The sequence below is a fragment of the Stegostoma tigrinum genome, chromosome 7 (assembly GCF_030684315.1).
Source record: "Stegostoma tigrinum isolate sSteTig4 chromosome 7, sSteTig4.hap1, whole genome shotgun sequence".
NCBI classification, from domain to species: domain Eukaryota; kingdom Metazoa; phylum Chordata; class Chondrichthyes; order Orectolobiformes; family Stegostomatidae; genus Stegostoma; species Stegostoma tigrinum.
The window spans coordinates 2,867,065-2,884,633 of NC_081360.1; positions in this window are offsets into that span (position 1 = coordinate 2,867,065).

Sequence of the window (17,569 nt, forward strand, 5' to 3'; positions counted from 1 at the left end):
TACATCTGTGGTAAGCAGTTTGGTGAGAATGTTTCCCTCTTGTTGGTTCACTCATCACTTCCCACAATCTGGCTTTGTGTATTAGAGGCCTCTCCCTGCTCAGTCAGTAGTAGGCCTGTGGAGGCACTCTTGGTGATGGACATTGAAGTGCTACACCAAGAATACATTCTTGTACCCTTGTACCATCTGTACCCTTGTCACCAATTTGTTTTCAAAATTGAGGAAAACTGGTTTATCACCGAGGGATGGTGTGGAGGGCAGTGGATATCCATGACCAGGCAATTTCCTTGACCATCTTTGACCTGTTACCATGAAATTTCTCATGTTCTGGAATCAATGTTGGGAAATTCCAGAGTATCTCCTTTCCTGACTGTATGTGGTAGCGCCACCACCACTAGTAGGTCTGTCCTGCTGGTGGGACAGGATATACCCAGGGATGTTGACGGTTTTGTGGTACATTACCCATAAGACCTGATTCTGTGAATATGACAATATCAAACGGTTTCTTGAGCAGTCAAAATAAAGGTGACAATAATGCAGGAATACTGGTTTAAAAAACTAAATGAAAGACTCTCTATCTGAGTGTGCACTGTATTCTCAGAAAAGATTGAGGAATACACTGCATGCATTGAGGTAAATGGATATGACATAATGACAGGGTGACTGATATTGGGAACTGATGATCCAGAACATTTTACTGCTGAGAGTGTCACACAAAAATGGAAAGGAGCTGGGGGAGATTTCCTCATAGGGGTGACATCTATATCATCGTAAAAGGGGATCTTACTTCAAAAAAAATCAATGTATTGGCTTCATGCTGTCGCTTCTGTTGTGCAAAGTGCGAGCTGAGTTGGGTTTGGGGAGAGATTACCATGGCGAAGCCGAATGGATCTCACCAAATTTGATGGACAGAAGGGTCTTTATGATGTGGATCTTTATTATGCTATCATGTTCTAGAACCAACATTGCCTCCACAACATTCTATAACAGACATTCCCCAGAACATTCTAGATTGAAATTATTTTAAAATGGCTGGACAACAGTTCATTGACCATAAGATAAGACTCCAAGGATACTGTTCTCTAGAGAAGAAGATAATGAAGGCAGTTAAAGGTAGGACTATGTTTGCCCTGATCTTATGTAGCTTCTCAGCAGAGGGTCGAACACAATTTAGACTAAAAGACAGAAATTTCCAACCTTTGTTAGTCCTCAAGAACCTGGGAGAGAATCCTTCAGGACGGCAATATCCTCACCCTCCATATTAGGAACTGTCAAGGAGTGACCTGTGTCTGCTCTTGAGTGATCTAGTGTGTGGGAATGTTCTAGAAATCATCTGTTCATATGGATGTGTGGCTGTGTGTTTGGGGATGGAGGGTTTCTTGTGTTTTACATCATTTTTTTGTGAGTAATTTAGGGCATGCCATTTGTCATTTCAGCTCCAATTATTTCAACAAATTTCTGAATATAGTGGCACATTTGAAAATCTCACTAGGCCCTCAATCAAACTGGAAACTTTGCCTCCAAGCTGATGTATAATTTATTTGTTTTCCTTCCACACAGTTAATATAATGACAATCGACGTCCTGCTTTATAAAGATTGCGGATTGTCTCCATGTGTCAGTCGTTACCTGGGGGCCATGGCAGTGGCAGACCTGTTGGTCATTTTCCTTGACTTGATATTGAAACACATTCCAATTGTTTATTATGAACAGTTTTATTTCCTGAAGTCCATCCCCATGTGTAATATTCACGCTGTCCTGCTTTATGCAGCCACTGACTGTTCTGTCTGGCTCACAGTCACTTTCACCTTTGATCGATTTGTGGCCATTTGCTGCCCGAAGCTGAAAAGTAAATATTGCAGTGAGAAAACAGCCACTGTGGTTCTGGGAACAGTGACTGTGTTGAGCTGTTTGAAGAGTATGTTCTGGTATTTTATGTTCACAGCTCAGTATTTGTTGACAAATACACCCTGGTTTTGTTCTGCAACAATCGGTGTTTATTTCTCTCGTGTATGGGGCACAATTGAATTCGTCCTCTACATTCTAACCACGGCTGTCCCATTTCTCCTGATTCTGCTGCTCAATGTTTTCACTGTCAGACACATTGTAGTGACCAGCAGAGCCCGTAGGAGACTCAGGGCTCACACTAATGGGGACATTCATTGTGACGCAGAAATTCAAAATCGAAAAAAATGCATCATATTACTGTTTGTGATCTCGGCCAGTTTCATCCTGTTGTGGTCAATGTTAATGGTGTATTCTTTTTGGAACCGAATGCAGTATTTGGGTTTTTACTCAGTGTCTTCAGATTCCTGCATACAGGAATTGGGATTCATGCTGCAGGTCCTCAGTTGCTGCACAAGCACTGCGATTTATGCTGTGACCCAGACTAAGTTCAGACAACAGCTGAAGAATGTGCTGAATTATCCCTTTAGCCAAATTTATCAATCAGTCAAATTCACTCATTAATAAATCCACCCAGGATTCTCCCATTTCAATTCAATGTTTCATCAGTTAAGCAGCTTGTCGCAATGGTAACAGATGGAGAGTAGTGTGAAAATGTATCCCACAGGGGGTCACAAGGATGCATTTCAATGTTTCTGTCAACTCATTGGCCAGTGAGAAAAGACACCATTCCACAGACTGTACCTATCACTTCAATTTGTAAATAATAAAAATGTTCATTCAAAAGTGCCAAGCAGCAGAGTGCACTGCATTGCTGTTTGTCTTTGTATTGAAGAAGCTGAGCTGGAGAGGGAGAGACTGGGTCCTAAGCCTTCATTTTTGAGGAAGGGGAGGGGACTGGTGTTGAGCTCAGGAGTTGGGCTTAAGTCATTCTGTCCTTGCTTTTAACCTCTGGGTCACCCAATACGACCTGGCCTCGACATAATACATTTCTCTTCCTTGTTCCGTTTCCTCCATATCACCCACCAACCCTGGCCTGCCCCTTTCTCTCTCTTATCCTCGTCCTATTTGTACAATTGTACTGGGCCTGGATGAGACAACACCTGGAATATGATGTGCAGTTTTGGTCTTCTTTTCTGAGGAAGGATGCTCTTACTTACGAGGGAATGTGGTGAAGGTTTACCAGGATAATTCTGGGATGGCAGATCTGATGTCTGAGGAGAGATTGACTAGGTTGGAATTATTTTTGCTGGAGTTCAGATGAATGATGGGGTTCTATTAGAGACTTATAAAATTCTAACAGGACTGAACAAGGTAGATGCAGGGAGAATGTTCCTAATGTTGAATGTGTCCAGAATCAAGGGTCATAGTATGAGGATTCGGGTTAGCTGATTCTGGTTAGATGAGGAGACATGTTTTCACCAAAAAGTGGTGAGCCTATGGAATTCATTACCACAGGAAGTAGTTGATTCCAAAACATTGAATGTATTCAACCGGCAACTAGTTACAGCACTTGGGGCGAATGGGATCAAAAGTTATGGAGAGAAAGTAGAATTAGGCTCTTCAGTTAGATGATCAGCCATGATCATGAAGAATGGTGGAGCAGGATTGAAGGGCTGAATGGCCTCCTCCTGCTCCTAATTTCCATGCTTCTATTTACTTTCTTTTTCACTATCCCTCCCTCTCAATCTCTCTCTCTCCCAGTTTCCTCAGTCCCCATGCCTATCTTTGACTAATCTTCTCCGACCTTCTGTTACTAGTGGATCAGTTTGATGTGGGGCCATATGATGTTGCGACGGATGAGATTTTGGAAAAGGCAAAGCATGTTGTTAAGGGAACAGAATTGGGGTGGTGCAGCAGGCCGTTGGTAGAACAAAGTGGGAGTAGGGTTAGTAGCCCTTGTCTGGGGAATGGGGTGGCGGTAGTACAACAGGCTATTGCTTGGGGAAACAAAACAGCTAAGGGATCAGTAGCCTTTGTCAGGGGAATGGTGTAATTGTGGGGCTGAATATCAGTGTCTTTCAACAGCGCAAAATGGGACCACAGGCTGCTGTTAAATGACAATGTAGGTGTGGGTCCACAGGAAACTGCCATGGCAAAAGATTGAATGTATCAATATTGTGTTATTAAGCATACAAGTAACTGAAGGACAAACAGTGAAAGCAACTTGTGATTGTCACAGCTAAGAGATCACCCAAACAGCAGATCAGGTTGGAGATGTGCAGTGCTGCCATGGGGAGCTGCGAACGGAGGTGAACAAATGGAGCAATAATTGGAGGTGGAAGCTCCATAAATATTCCCAGGCACAGTGCTGGGTGCTGGGGGAGGGCAGGACATCATTCCACTGACAAGGCAGATCTATTTGGATCCATCCACAACAAGCAGCGTCAAGCTGATGACCCATCATGTTGTTTTAATTTGATTTATTATTTTCATATGCACCTAGGTACAGCGAAACATTTTGACTTGCGTGCAGTACAGGCAGATCACGCTGGCATACCTTTTGCATCTTATCATTGTAGCCTGTTCCCAAGGAGCTCAGCATCACGGATGTCCGTCTTGAACTAATTTGATTCACTCCATGTCATATCATGAAACCACTCAACAAACTAGATTTTGAAAAGCTGTAGGCCCTAACAGGCTTCCAGCAATAATGCTGGAGTTCATGTTCCACAACCGGCCAAGGTAATCTGTGCCAGTATACTTACAAAACTGGCATCTACCCAGCAAAGTGGGAAATTGCCCAGTTATGTTTTGAGCACAAAAAACTGAAAAAGTCCGTCAAGTTAATTTGCATCCAATCAGTTACCTTTCAATGATCAGTGAAGTGATGGAAGTGAAGTCAACAGTACTCTCAAGCAACACATTCTCAACAATAAGCTGCTCACTGGCACTCAATATTTTCTAATGTTAGCTGCCTTTGTTCATAGTCCAACTTGCTTCTCACATTTGCTGCCTCACCTCCCTTCCCAAACTTCTGGTGGGAAGATGGAGCTCAACCTCAATCAGATCAACCACAAGCTTTCTGAATGGTGGGCCAGACCCAAGGGGAGAGAAAGTGAGGGAGAGAGAGAGGACGAGGCAGGGAGAGAGTTGGAGAGAGTGAGAGACAGAAAGGAGGGGAGATGGAAAGGGGCAGTGAGAGGAAGAGAGAGAGAGATGGAGAGACAGAGACCAGGGAGAGAAACAGAGGGAGAGAGCGGGTAGGAGAGGCAGACAAAGAGAAAAGAGGGCCCCACATCTCACTCCTGATTGCTCCCTTACGTTTGAAGAGATGCAATGCCACCCTATGCATCAGAGGTTTAATCGGAAAGGGAGTAGCTCACATCCGTAACAACATACACAGGCGTACACACACACACATACACGCACAAATGCATTGTGCCACTGTGGATTGCAATTGTACTGAAGCTCCTCAGAGCGCAACATTCTCATGTCCAGAAATGTATGCGTTCCCCCTGCAGTATGGAAATAATTTGTCTTTGGGCATTTTCCCAATATTATACACATTAAATAGAATATTTTAATTTCAATTGTATCTAGGCACCTGCGAATGAACCGTTTTGTAAGGAGACATCGTGAATTTTATTCCACTTTCTGCAATTCTAAGGAAGGCTCACTGGTCCCGAAACATTAACATTGATTTCTCTTCACAGAAGTTGCCAGACGTGCTGAGATTTTCCAGCAATCTCATTTTTTTTTGTTTCTGCAGTTTCTAATGTTTAGTAATCTACTCTCTCAGATTGTAGATGAGAAAAGAATTCAAGGGTGGAGGGAGTGAGATCAGGCCTGAGTTTGTTCATTTCCTTCTGCTCATATCTCTGGCAACATTGATCAGACAAAACTGTTCTGTTTCTCCAAAGACGTTGTTTGAAGAATGAAACAACTGTGTAACCTGAATGATTCACAGGCTTTGATGTTTCATAAGTATTGTGAATTGGTGAGGCCCATGCACCTCCCTGCAATACCCCAAAAACCTTTCACACCAAAAAAAAACTTTCATTCCTACTCTCTGTTCCCTGTCAGCTTTCCCAATCTAAAATCACATCCATATATTGGCTTCAATCCTGTAAAATTTGATTTTGCACAGTAGGCTTGGAACTTTATCAAAAATCTCTTTGAAAATATAAATAGATTGCATCCATTGTTTCCCCATTACTTATCAACCAGTCGATTTTTCAAACATGATTTCTTTTTCATAAATCTATGTTGACATTGTTTATGCCCATTACTTTCAGTCTCAACAATTTTTCCAAAACCATGTATTTCCAATTTCATTCCATTCCCTTTTCCTCACTAGACTTTAGTTTCCTAGTACTGCTGGCAATTTTTTATTTGTTTTGTTTTCTTAAAAATGAAGTCAGAACTGAAGTAGCATTTTCTGTTGGATTGGCCTTTACTAAAAGTTCAGACTAATCATGAATCTGAGATAATAAGGTGTAGAGCTGGATGAACACAGAAATGGGTTATTTCTGAAGAAGGGTCTAGGCCCAAAACATCAGCTTTCCTGATCCTCTGATGCTGTTTGGCCTGCTGTGTTTATCTGGCTCTACACCTTGTTATGTCAAATTCTCCAGCATCTGCAGTTCTCACTATCTCTAATCATGAGTCTGTCTATCTAAGTGAGTTGCTGGTCTGCTGGGTCCCTTTGTCTGATATTGGGTGCGTTAATGGTACGCTACTGTTTGCTTGTGTGTGTGTGCATGTGTGTGTTTCTGCCTATCACATTCTGGCTGATATGACACATTGGAATTGTATAGCCAGGTGAGGGTGGCTGCCAACAAGTATGATTCTTTTCAAAAGCAAAAAGAAAGTAAAAATGTATTTTACTTGTGGGCTACCTGGCAAACCGCAGCAGAGTGATGTAGCAGGAGTGTGCTGGGCCCATAACCCAGAGGTTGATGGCTCAAAACCATCCTCTGCTATTTGTATTAACAAAGTAGTGTTTGTTACTCATTAGTAGCAGCCAGGTTTGCTCACATATCTCTGCATCAGCTTCTTGCTTCAAGTAAACACTTCAATCTGCTGTAAACCACATTTATTCGGACACAGTTGCACACTGTAAATGTTGCAAACATGCACCAGCCAATTCTTTTCCATTTCACTCAATCCCTTTCTCACCAGGAACCAACACTGGCATGACGGTCCGCACAGTCTTCTCCTGTTTTCTCTCACTTTGGGATGATGAATAGTGATAGTTATTCTCTACGATGAAGCAATGCAGCAGGGAGATAGGTAACCACAACACTGCTATCTCTTGGTAATCTCCAGACACTGAGACATGGCAGCTGCTGGAATTTAATTTCATTGAATAAAATCTGGAATGTAAATCTGATTTCAGGAACAGAGACCATGACTTTAATTTCCTGAAATCCCGTTCATTCATGTCCCTTCAGAAGGGACGTCCTTACCCAGTCTCGCATACAACTGACACCCAACCCACAACAATGGGACTGATCACTGACTGTGCTCTGACATCAATTCAAGGTGAATTAGAACATAGAACATAGAACATAGAACAGTACAGCACAGAACAGGCCCTTCAGCCCACAATGTTGTGCCGACCATTGATCCTCATGTATGCACCCTCAAATTTCTGTGACCATATGCATGTCCAGCAGTCTCTTAAATGACCCCAATGACCTTGCTTCCACAACTGCTGCTGGCAACGCATTCCATGCTCTCACAACTCTCTGCGTAAAGAACCTGCCTCTGACATCCCCTCTATACTTTCCACCAACCAGCTTAAAACTATGACCCCTCGTGCTAGCCATTTCTGCCCTGGGAGTGGGGGTGAACAACAAATGCTGTCTTGATCCATAACACCCACATCCTGTGGGAGAATAAGAAGGAATAAAAACACATTCATAGCAGGAAATAATGGGCCTTGTACCTGCTTCGATTTGGATTCACCTGATTGCCCAACCTGGATAGACACAAGGACACCCACAGCACAGAGACAATTACCCACTTAGGCAGAAACTCATTTACTCAATCACACTGGGGAGACCCTGTTCACCAATCCCATGTGTGGGAAGGGATCATTCACCAAACCACCTCCAGAGGTACCAGCATATTCACATACAACAGCAGGGGTTAGATTCTGCTGTTATTGTTGTTAATCCCACGTCGAAATGAACAATGTCTGGACGACTGCTTCCAATGGAGTTCTGAGGGTCACTCGGCCAGAAATGTTATCTCTGATTTCTCTCCACAGATGCTGCGAGTTCTGCTGAGCTTTTTCAGCAATTTCTGAGTTTTTTTTAATTTGTTTCTGATTTGCAGCAATTGTAGTTCTTTCAGCTTTTATCCAATAGAGTTCCAGTCTTTTCTGATGTAGATCAATTATTAAAACAGAGTTAAAGGAACCATAATTTAGAAGTTTACAGATGACATGCAACAACTGATCATGTAGTTGACCATGAGGAACAAAGCAATGGATAGCAGGGAGATATCGATCAGGTGAAAGGATAAAATGGTGAATGAAATTCAATCCAGAGAAGTGAGTGGTAATGAATTCAGGGAGAGTAAACAATGAAAGTTAGGATACTGACTGGTGTAGAGGAACAAAGAGACCTTGGAGTGGACATGCAGATCCCTAAGGTGTTTTGACAGGGAGATGAGGTGATTGAGAGGGTTTTGGAATGCTTTCTGTTCTTGATTACAGTCTGGAATATAAGGTCAGGGAGGTGATGCTAGAGCTTTAGCAACACCAATTTAGAGAACATCTAGGGGACTGAACACAAGTCTGGTCATCACATTAATCAACTTTTTTAAAAAAATCATGATAGAACATAGAGAGCAGACATTGGCTTTTTGACCCATAAAGTCTGCTGCACAGCTAAATGACATCATTGCCGATATTGCTCCAACTGGGTTGGTATGCACCTTGGAGGCGAACTTGCAGGTGATGGTGTTTCACTGCATCTTCCAGTGTTGTCCTTCCAGGTTGTACAGTTTGCAGGCTTGGAAGGTGCTGTCAAAGGAGCATGGGTGAATAACTGCAGTGCATCTTGTAGATGGTGCACTCTGCTACCATTGTGCCTGAGTGGTGAACAGAGTGAATGCTGAGGGTACTGAATTGGGCACCAGTTAAGTGGACTGCTTCATCCTGGATAGTGTCAGATTTCTTGAGTGTTTGCTTAGGTTAGATTCCCTACAGTGTGGAAACAGGCCCGTTGGCCCAACAAGTCCACACTGCCCCTTGCAGCATCCCACCCTGACCCATCCCCTGATAACCCACACACCCCTGAACACTACGGGCAATTTAGCATGACCAATCCACCTAGCCTGCATATCTTTGGGCTGTGGGAGGAAACCAGAGCACCCGGTGGAAACCTACACAGACACGGGGAGAATGTGCAAACTCCGCACAGACAATCGCCTAAGGCTGGGATTGAACCCAGGTCCCTGGCATTGTGAGGCAGCAGTGCTAACCACTGAGCCACCGTGCCACCCTATGTTATTGGAGCTGCACACATCCAAGAAAATAGACAGTGCTCTGTTGCACTACTGATGATGCATATGCTTTGGGGAATCACAGGTTGAACTAATCACCATACAATTTCTTCCCTCTGACGTACTTCTGTAGGCATAGCATTTAAATGGCAAGTCCAGTTCAGTTTCTCATCAGTATTAGCACCCAGGATGATAATGGTGGAAAATGCAATGAAGATAAACCTATTGAATGTCAATGGGGTATGGCTATATTCACATTTGTCAGATTTGGTCATTATTTGTTGGTACCTCTTGATGCAAATGTTCTTTGTCACGTAGCAGACTAACTTCAATGTTGTCCAGGCATACTGCATTTATATATCTACTGCTTCAGTGTCCAAGGAGTCACAAATGGCACTAAAGGTTGTGCAATCATCAGCAAACATAACCTCGTTGCCATTGAGAAGGTGGTAGTGATCTGCTTTTGTTAACCACTGTAGTTCATGAGCTGTAGATGGACCCACAATGCTACTAAAGGAGGAATTCAGGATTTTCACCCAACAACACTTAAGGAGTAGTGACATATTTCCACTTCAGGATGGTGAGTGGCTTGGAGGGAATTCATGCCCAACGTAGAGTCTCAGGGATCTACAGCACAGAAAAAGGCTCTGCTGACTATCTGATCTTGTTACTATCTCCCAAGTAATCTGTTATTCCATCTTTTATAGAGAACATTAAGATTTCTTTCCCACCATCAATGTTATGCAAATTCCCTCTACTCTCTGACTACCTCCCTTCTTAAATACTGGAGTCATGTTAGTTACCCTCCAATACATAGGAACTCTTTGAGCATGGAAAGAATTTTGGAGGATAACCACTAGCACATCTACTATTTCTGGGGCCACTCCTAAGGTACTCTGAGATGAAAGTTAGCAATCTCTGGGGATTTATCTGCCTGTTACCCCATTAGTTTTCCCAATATCATTTTCCTACTATTACTAATTTCTTTCCATTCCACCTTCTTATTAGACCCTATAATTCCCCTACTTTCAGGACATTATTTTTGCCCTTCCTTTTGAAAATCTAAGATATATTTAATTGGTCTGCCATCACTTTGTACCCCATTATAAATGTTCTGTTTCTGATTGTAAGGTGACCCTGTATTCTTCTTGGCTAATCTTTTACTTTCAAGCTTCAATTAAGAGCTTAATGATGATCATGAGACCTCTGTTGATCATCTGGAAAAACCCATCTGTCTCAAGAGTATCCTTCAGGGAAAGAAACTACCATCCTTACCCAATCTGGCCGATATGTGACTCCAGTTAGCCTAGCCAGCAATATCAATGATATATCAATATCTTGTGAATAAATAAAAAAAATGCTATTGGTTTGTATGGTCCCTGCAAGTGCACTCTTGTATTCTATTTTTGCTGTCTTGTTGAATCCCTTTGTCTCCCTTTGCTGAAATCTAAACTGTTCCCAATACACAGGCCTGTTGTTTTATTTGCCTTTGTATATTTGCATGCTGTTTCCTTAAATTTAGTCCCTGTTAATTTCCCTTTTTCTGCCTTAGTTTGAGCACATTTCCCATTTTGTTCTTGTGCCAAACTGGGATGAATAAGTATCATAGCTAGTCAATGCCCACTTTCATTCTTTGCCATTATCCATCTCCCATCATCCATTTAAATATTGATCCACAATTTATCACAACTAGCTCATACCTCATACCATTATAACTTCTTTCATTTAATTACAGGACACTAGTCTCAGAACCAATGATATCATTCTCCATCTTAATTAAGAATTCTATCCTACTGTGCTCATTCTTATTCATTTCTTGTTATGAAAACCAATCTGCTTCTTCAAGGTATTGATCCTAAAATTGCACCATATACACACTAAGAATTTCTCCTCTATCATATTGCAACAGTTGTGATTTGCTCAATTTATATGTAGGTTGATGTTACCCATAATTACAGCCATGACTTGCATCTCCAAATTCCATTCTAATGCCTTCCCCAATATTAATGCAGTTTGCTGTCTGTATACAATACCAATATAATTTTCTATCCATTAGTGTTTCGATGCTCAACCTATATAGATTCTACTTCACTGCACCCTACCTCCTGGCTCATATCATATTACTTTCCTGTTTTAATCAGCAGTCCTAGCCTAATCCTTTTTTCTTTTTGCCTGCCCAACTTATCCTCCCTAGACAAACCACTTATTTCAGGTTTCAATCTAGTAAACATCCTCTGAACCACTTTGAATAAATCTACCAAAACCCGCGCATGGTATTCGAGATTTGGTCTCTCCCTTTCCCTGTACAAATGAGGCAGTCACCCTTAGGTTGATGTTTGATTCCTGTGATAGTAAAGGATACTGCCAATGGCTTAGTAGATTACAGAGATCTTGGTGAATTGGTTCAATACAGTGAGGAGTGACAAATTTAATTTGATTTGGATAAATCTTTGTTTTACCAAAATGTAATACTTCACAAGGGTAGGACTTATACAATTAATTGTAGGCCTCTGGGTAGTGTTGTAGAACAGACAGACCTAGGGTTTCAGGTACTTCATTCTTTTAAATTTGGATCACAGGTAGACAGTGTGGTTAAGAAGGCATTAAGAACATTTGCCTTCATTGCTCAGGCTTTGAGTACGGGAGTTGGGATGTTATGTTGAAGTTGTAAGGGATATTGGAGAGTCTGTGCTTTTCATCTTGATATGGGAGAGAAAATTTTTAAACTGGGTAATAAATAAATTAGGATATTGATGGAAATAGAGGGTTTGAGTTATAAAAATAGGGTAGATAGGCTAGGACCTCACTCACTGGAAGTTAGGAGGTTGAGGCATGACCTTGTAGAGGTTTATAAAGTTATGAGATGCATAGATAAGGAGAATAGCAAAAGTATTTTTTCCTCAGGTGGAGGAATGCAAAAATAGGGGTTATATTTCTAAGGAGGAGAAAGATTAAAAAAAACACAAAGGGCAACTTTTTTTAAACATAGAGAGTGTTCAGTATGCAGAATGAACTTCCAGAGTACATGGTGGATGCAGAGACAGTTAAACCTTTTAAATAACATTTAGATAAGTACTTGAATTCAAAAGGTTTGGAGCAATATGGGCCATATGCAGGAAGATTGGACGAGTTGGACCAATGGGTCAGTTTCCACGTTGTATGGCCCTATGGTTACATCTTATAACTGCATACTAACTTCTTAACTCGTACTTCAGAAACTCTAAATCCCTCTGCACCTCTAAATTCTGCTGTCATTCACCATTTAAAGAGTATTCTCCTCTGATTTATTATTCCTGCCAAAGTGAATGATTTTTTTTTCTATTCATTTGTGGGATTTTGGTGTCACTGGCTGGCCAACATTTCTTACCAATCCCTCATTGCCTTTGAAAAGATGGTGGCGAGCTGCCTTCTTATACCGTTGCAGTCCATCTGCTGTAGGTTGACCCACGATGCCATTAGAGAGAGAATTCCAGGATTTTGACCCGGCAACAGTGAAGAAACAGTGATATATTTCTAAGCCGGGATGGTGAGAGACTTGAAGGAGAACCTGAAGGTACTGGTGTTCCTGTATGTCTGATGCTTTTGTCCTTCTGGATGGAAGTGGTCATGGGTCTTGAAGGTGCTGTCTGAGGATCTTTGGTAAATTTCCGCAGTTTATCATGCAGATAGTACACACTGCTGCTACTGATCATTTGTAGACGGAGTTCATGCTTATGGATGTAATACCAATCAAGATGGCTGCTTTGTCCTGTATGGTATCAAGCTCCTTAAGAGTTGTTAGGGCTGTACTCATCCAGGCAAGTGGAGAGCATTCCATCACACTCCTGACTTGTGGCTTGTGGATGGCGGACAGGCTTTGGGGAGTTAGGAAGTGAGTTGCTTGCCACAGTATTCCTAGCTCCTAATCTGTTTTTGTAGCCATTGTGTTTCATGATGAGTCCGGTTGAGTGCCTGGTCAATGGTATGCCCAGGATGGTGACAGTGAGGGATTCAGTGATGGTAACACCATTGAATGTCAAGGGGTGGTAGCTAGATTGTCTCTTATTGGTGATGGTCATAGTCTGGCATTTGTGTGGCACGAATGTCACTTGTCAGCCCAAGCCTGGATATTGTCCAGATCTTGTTGTATTTGAACATGGACTGCTTCAGTATCTGAGGAGTCATGAATGGTGCTGAAGATTAAGCAATTATCAGCAAACATCCCCACTTCTGACCTTATACTAGAGGGAAGATCATTGATAAAGCAGCTGAAGATGTTTGGGCTGAGGACACTATACTGAGGAACTCCTGCAGCAATGCCCTGCAGCTGAGATGATTGACCTCCAACAACCACAACCAAGATCTTCCTATCTGTCAGGAGTGTTTGCGTCCTAATACCCATTGACATGCATCTACAGGGCTGGTTGTGGAGAAAGAGCTTCCATTATGTGGATAATTGCAGCACATTCTGGAGTAGGTGGGACCTATACAATAAGGATGGGTTGCACTTGAACTGGAAGGGCACAAATATCCTGGGAGAGAGGTTTGCTGGAGCTATACGGGATAGTTTAAACTGGATTGGCAAGGAGTGGGGCACCGAATTTATAATTCAGAGGATGAGGTATTCAGCCTTCCAACGGACCCAACAGGGAGTGAGGTTGTTTATAAAGAAATGTGGCTGATGGAGCATAACTGTGGACACCAAGATGGTTTGCGGTGTGTATACATCAATGATAGAAGTATCAGAAATATGGCAGATGAACTTAAAGCACGGGTCGGCACTTGAAAGTATAAGGTTGTGGCCATTACAGAAACTTGGGTAACTCAGGGTCAGGAATGATTGTTGGAAGTTCTGGGATTTAGGTGTTTTAAAAGAAATAGGCAGAGTGGAAAAAGAGGCAGGGAGTGGCATTGCTAGGCAGCGCTATTTTAGCAGCTACAGAAAGACAGTTCGCGAATGATATGTCTACAGAGTCAGTTTGGGTTGAGGTCCAGAGCAAGAAAGGAGCAGTCACTTTTTTCGTTTTTTTTTTAACAGACCCCCCCTAATAGTTGCAGAGAAGTAGGGGTTTGGACTGGGAGGCAGATACTAGAAAGGTGCAGAAGTCACATGGTTATAGTCATGGGTGACTTCAACATTTCAAATATCGATTGGGAATATTTTAGTTGTAATAGTTTAGATGGAGCTGATTATGTGCAGTGCATTCAGTAAGGATTCAGTAAGTATGTAGATAGGCCAACACAAGGAGACGCCACTTTGGATTTGGTGCTTGGCAATGAACCGGGCCAAGTGTTGGAACTGTTGGTTGGAGTGCATTTTGGCAGTAGCGATCATAACTCTGCTAATTTTACAATAGTCATGGAAAAGGATAGGTACATACAGCAGGGTAAGGTTTATAATTTGGGAGAGAGTAATTACAACTCTGTTAGGCAAGAGCTGGGTAACGGAAAAAGGGAACAGATGCTGCCAGGGAAGAGCACTATTGAAATGTGGAGATTGTCTCAGGAATGCATGCTGCATATGCTCGAGATGTTTGTCCCTAGAAGACAATGAAGATATAGTTGAGTGAGGGAGCCTTGTTTCTCAAGTGAGGTCAAACGATAGTTGAGAGGAAGAAGGATGCTTATAAAAGGTATAGGAAACAAGAATCAGAAAACGCTCTCAAGGGACACAAGTTAGCCAGGGATCAGCTAAAGAAAGGGTTTAGGTGAGCTATAAGCGGACATCAGAAAACCTTGGCAGATAGGATCAAGGAAAATTCCAAGTCTTTTTACACGTACATGAGGAATAAGAGAATAACCCGAGAAAGGGTTGGGCCGATCAAGGATTTTAAAGGGAATTTGTGCACGGAGCCGAAAGAGATAGGGGAGGTCCTGAATGAATGCTTTTCTTTGGTATTCACAACTGAGAGGGACCCAGTTGGAGAGGAGGGCAGTGTGAAACAGGTTGGCAGGCTAGAGGACGTTGATGTTAGTAAGGAAGATGTGCTAGGAATTTTGAGGAAATTGAAGAGAGATAAGTCCCCTGGGCCTGATGGGATTTATCCAAGAATTCTATGGGAAGTGAGGGAAGAGATCACAGGGCTTTAGGCGATGATCTTTTCGCCCTCACTGTCCATGGGTATAGTGCCAGAAGATTGGAGAAAGGCAAACGTCATGCTCTTGTTCAAAAAAAAGGGAATAGGGATACCCCTAGAAATTACAAGCCAGTTAGTCTCATATCAATAGTGGGCAAATTATTGGAAAGGGCTCTGAGAGATAGCATTTATGATCACTTGGATAGGCACAGTTTGATTCGTGATAGTCAGCATGGATTTGAGAGGGGTAGATCATGCCTCACAAACCTTATTGAATTCTTTGAAGAGTTGACCAAACACGTAGGTGAAGGCGGAGCAGTGGATGTGGAATACATGGATTTAAGCAATGCACTTGATAAGGTTCCCCATGGTAGGCTCACACAGAAGGTAGGGAGGCATGGGATAGGGGAATATGTGGCAGATTGGATTCAGAATTGGCTGACCCTTAGAAATCAAAGGGTGGTAGTGGACAGAAAATAGTCAACATGGTGCTCAGTTACAAGTGGTGTACCACAAGGATCTGTTCTGGGTCCTCTTCTATTTGTGATTTTTGTAAATGATTTGGATGAAGGAGTGGAAGGGTGGATTAGCAAGTTTGCAGACAATACCAAAGTGAGTCGCATTGTGGACGGTGTGGAGGGCTGTTCTAGGTTACAAAGGGACATTGATAGGATGCAGAACTGGGCTGAGAAACGGCAGATGGAGCTTAACACTGAAAGGTATGAAGTGACTCATTTTGGAAGGAGAAACTTGAAAGCAGAACACAGGGTTAATGGAAAGATTATTGGCAGTGTGGAGGAACAGAGTGATTTTGGGGTTGATGTTCACCGTTCCCTGAAAACTGTCACCCAGGTGGATAGAGTTGTTAAGAAGGCGTATGGTGTGTTAGCTTTCATTAATAGAGGGATCAAGTTCGAGAGCTGTGAAGTTATGCTCCAACTACACAAAAGCCTGGTTCGGGCCACAACTGGAGTATTCTGTCCACTTCCGGTTGCCTAATTACAGAAAAGATGTAGAGGCATTGGAAAAGATGCAGAGATTTGCCAGGGTGTTGCCTGGGATGGAGGGAAGGTCTTATGAGGAAAGGTTGAGAGAGTTAGAGCTTTTCTCTTTAGAACAATGAAGGGTGACAGGTGATTTGATAGAGGTGTACTAAATGATCAGAGGTATAAATAGAGTTGACAGCCAGAGAATTTTTCTTAGTGTGGAAGTAGCTATTGCAAGGGGTCATAGTTTTAAAGTGAGTGGAGGTAGGTACAAGGGTGACGTCAGAGGTAGGTTCTTTACTCAGAGAGTGTTAGGGTTGTGGAATGCATTGCCAGAGAGCGTAGTGGAGTTGGCCTCAATAGGGGTATTTAAGTGGCTATTAGATAGACATATGGGTGATAGTATAAGGTAGGGGTGGAGACTAGATAGACCTTAGGATTAGGGTAAAAATTTGGCACAACATTGTGGGCAGGAGGGCCTGTACTGTGCTGTACTGTGCTGTTCTATGTTCTGTTCCAATTTTGTTGCGGCTGCTTGATGCCAGTCACTCTCACTGCACCCCTGGAATTTAGCTCTTTTGTCCACATTTGAACCAATGCTGCAATGAGGTCAGGATCTGAGTGGCCCTGGCAACAACCCAAACTAGGTATCACTGAGCAGGTTATTTCTGAGCAGGTACTGCTTGATAGATGATGTCAACAATGCTATCACTTACCAATGATTGAGTGTAGACTGAGGGACAATAATTGGGTTGGATTTGTCATGCTTTTTGTTTACAGGACGTACTTGGGCAGGTTTCCACATTGCCGGGGAGACACCAGTATTGTATCAGGACTAAAACTGCTTGGCTAGGTGAGCGGCAAGTTCTGGAGCACCAGTCTTGAGTACTATTGCCAGAATGCTGTCAGGCTCTGTAGCTTTTGCAGCATCCAGTGTCTCCAATTGTTTCTTAATATCACATGGAGTGAACTGAATTGGCTGAAGACTGGTATCTGTAATGCTGGGGACCACTGGAGGAGGCCAAGATGAATCATCCATCTGGCACTCCTGGCTAACAATTGCTGCAAATGCTTCAGCCTTATTTTTTGCACTGATGTGCTGGGCTCTTCCGTCATTGAGGATTGCGGTATTTGTGGAGCCTCCTCCTCCATTGACTTGTTTAAT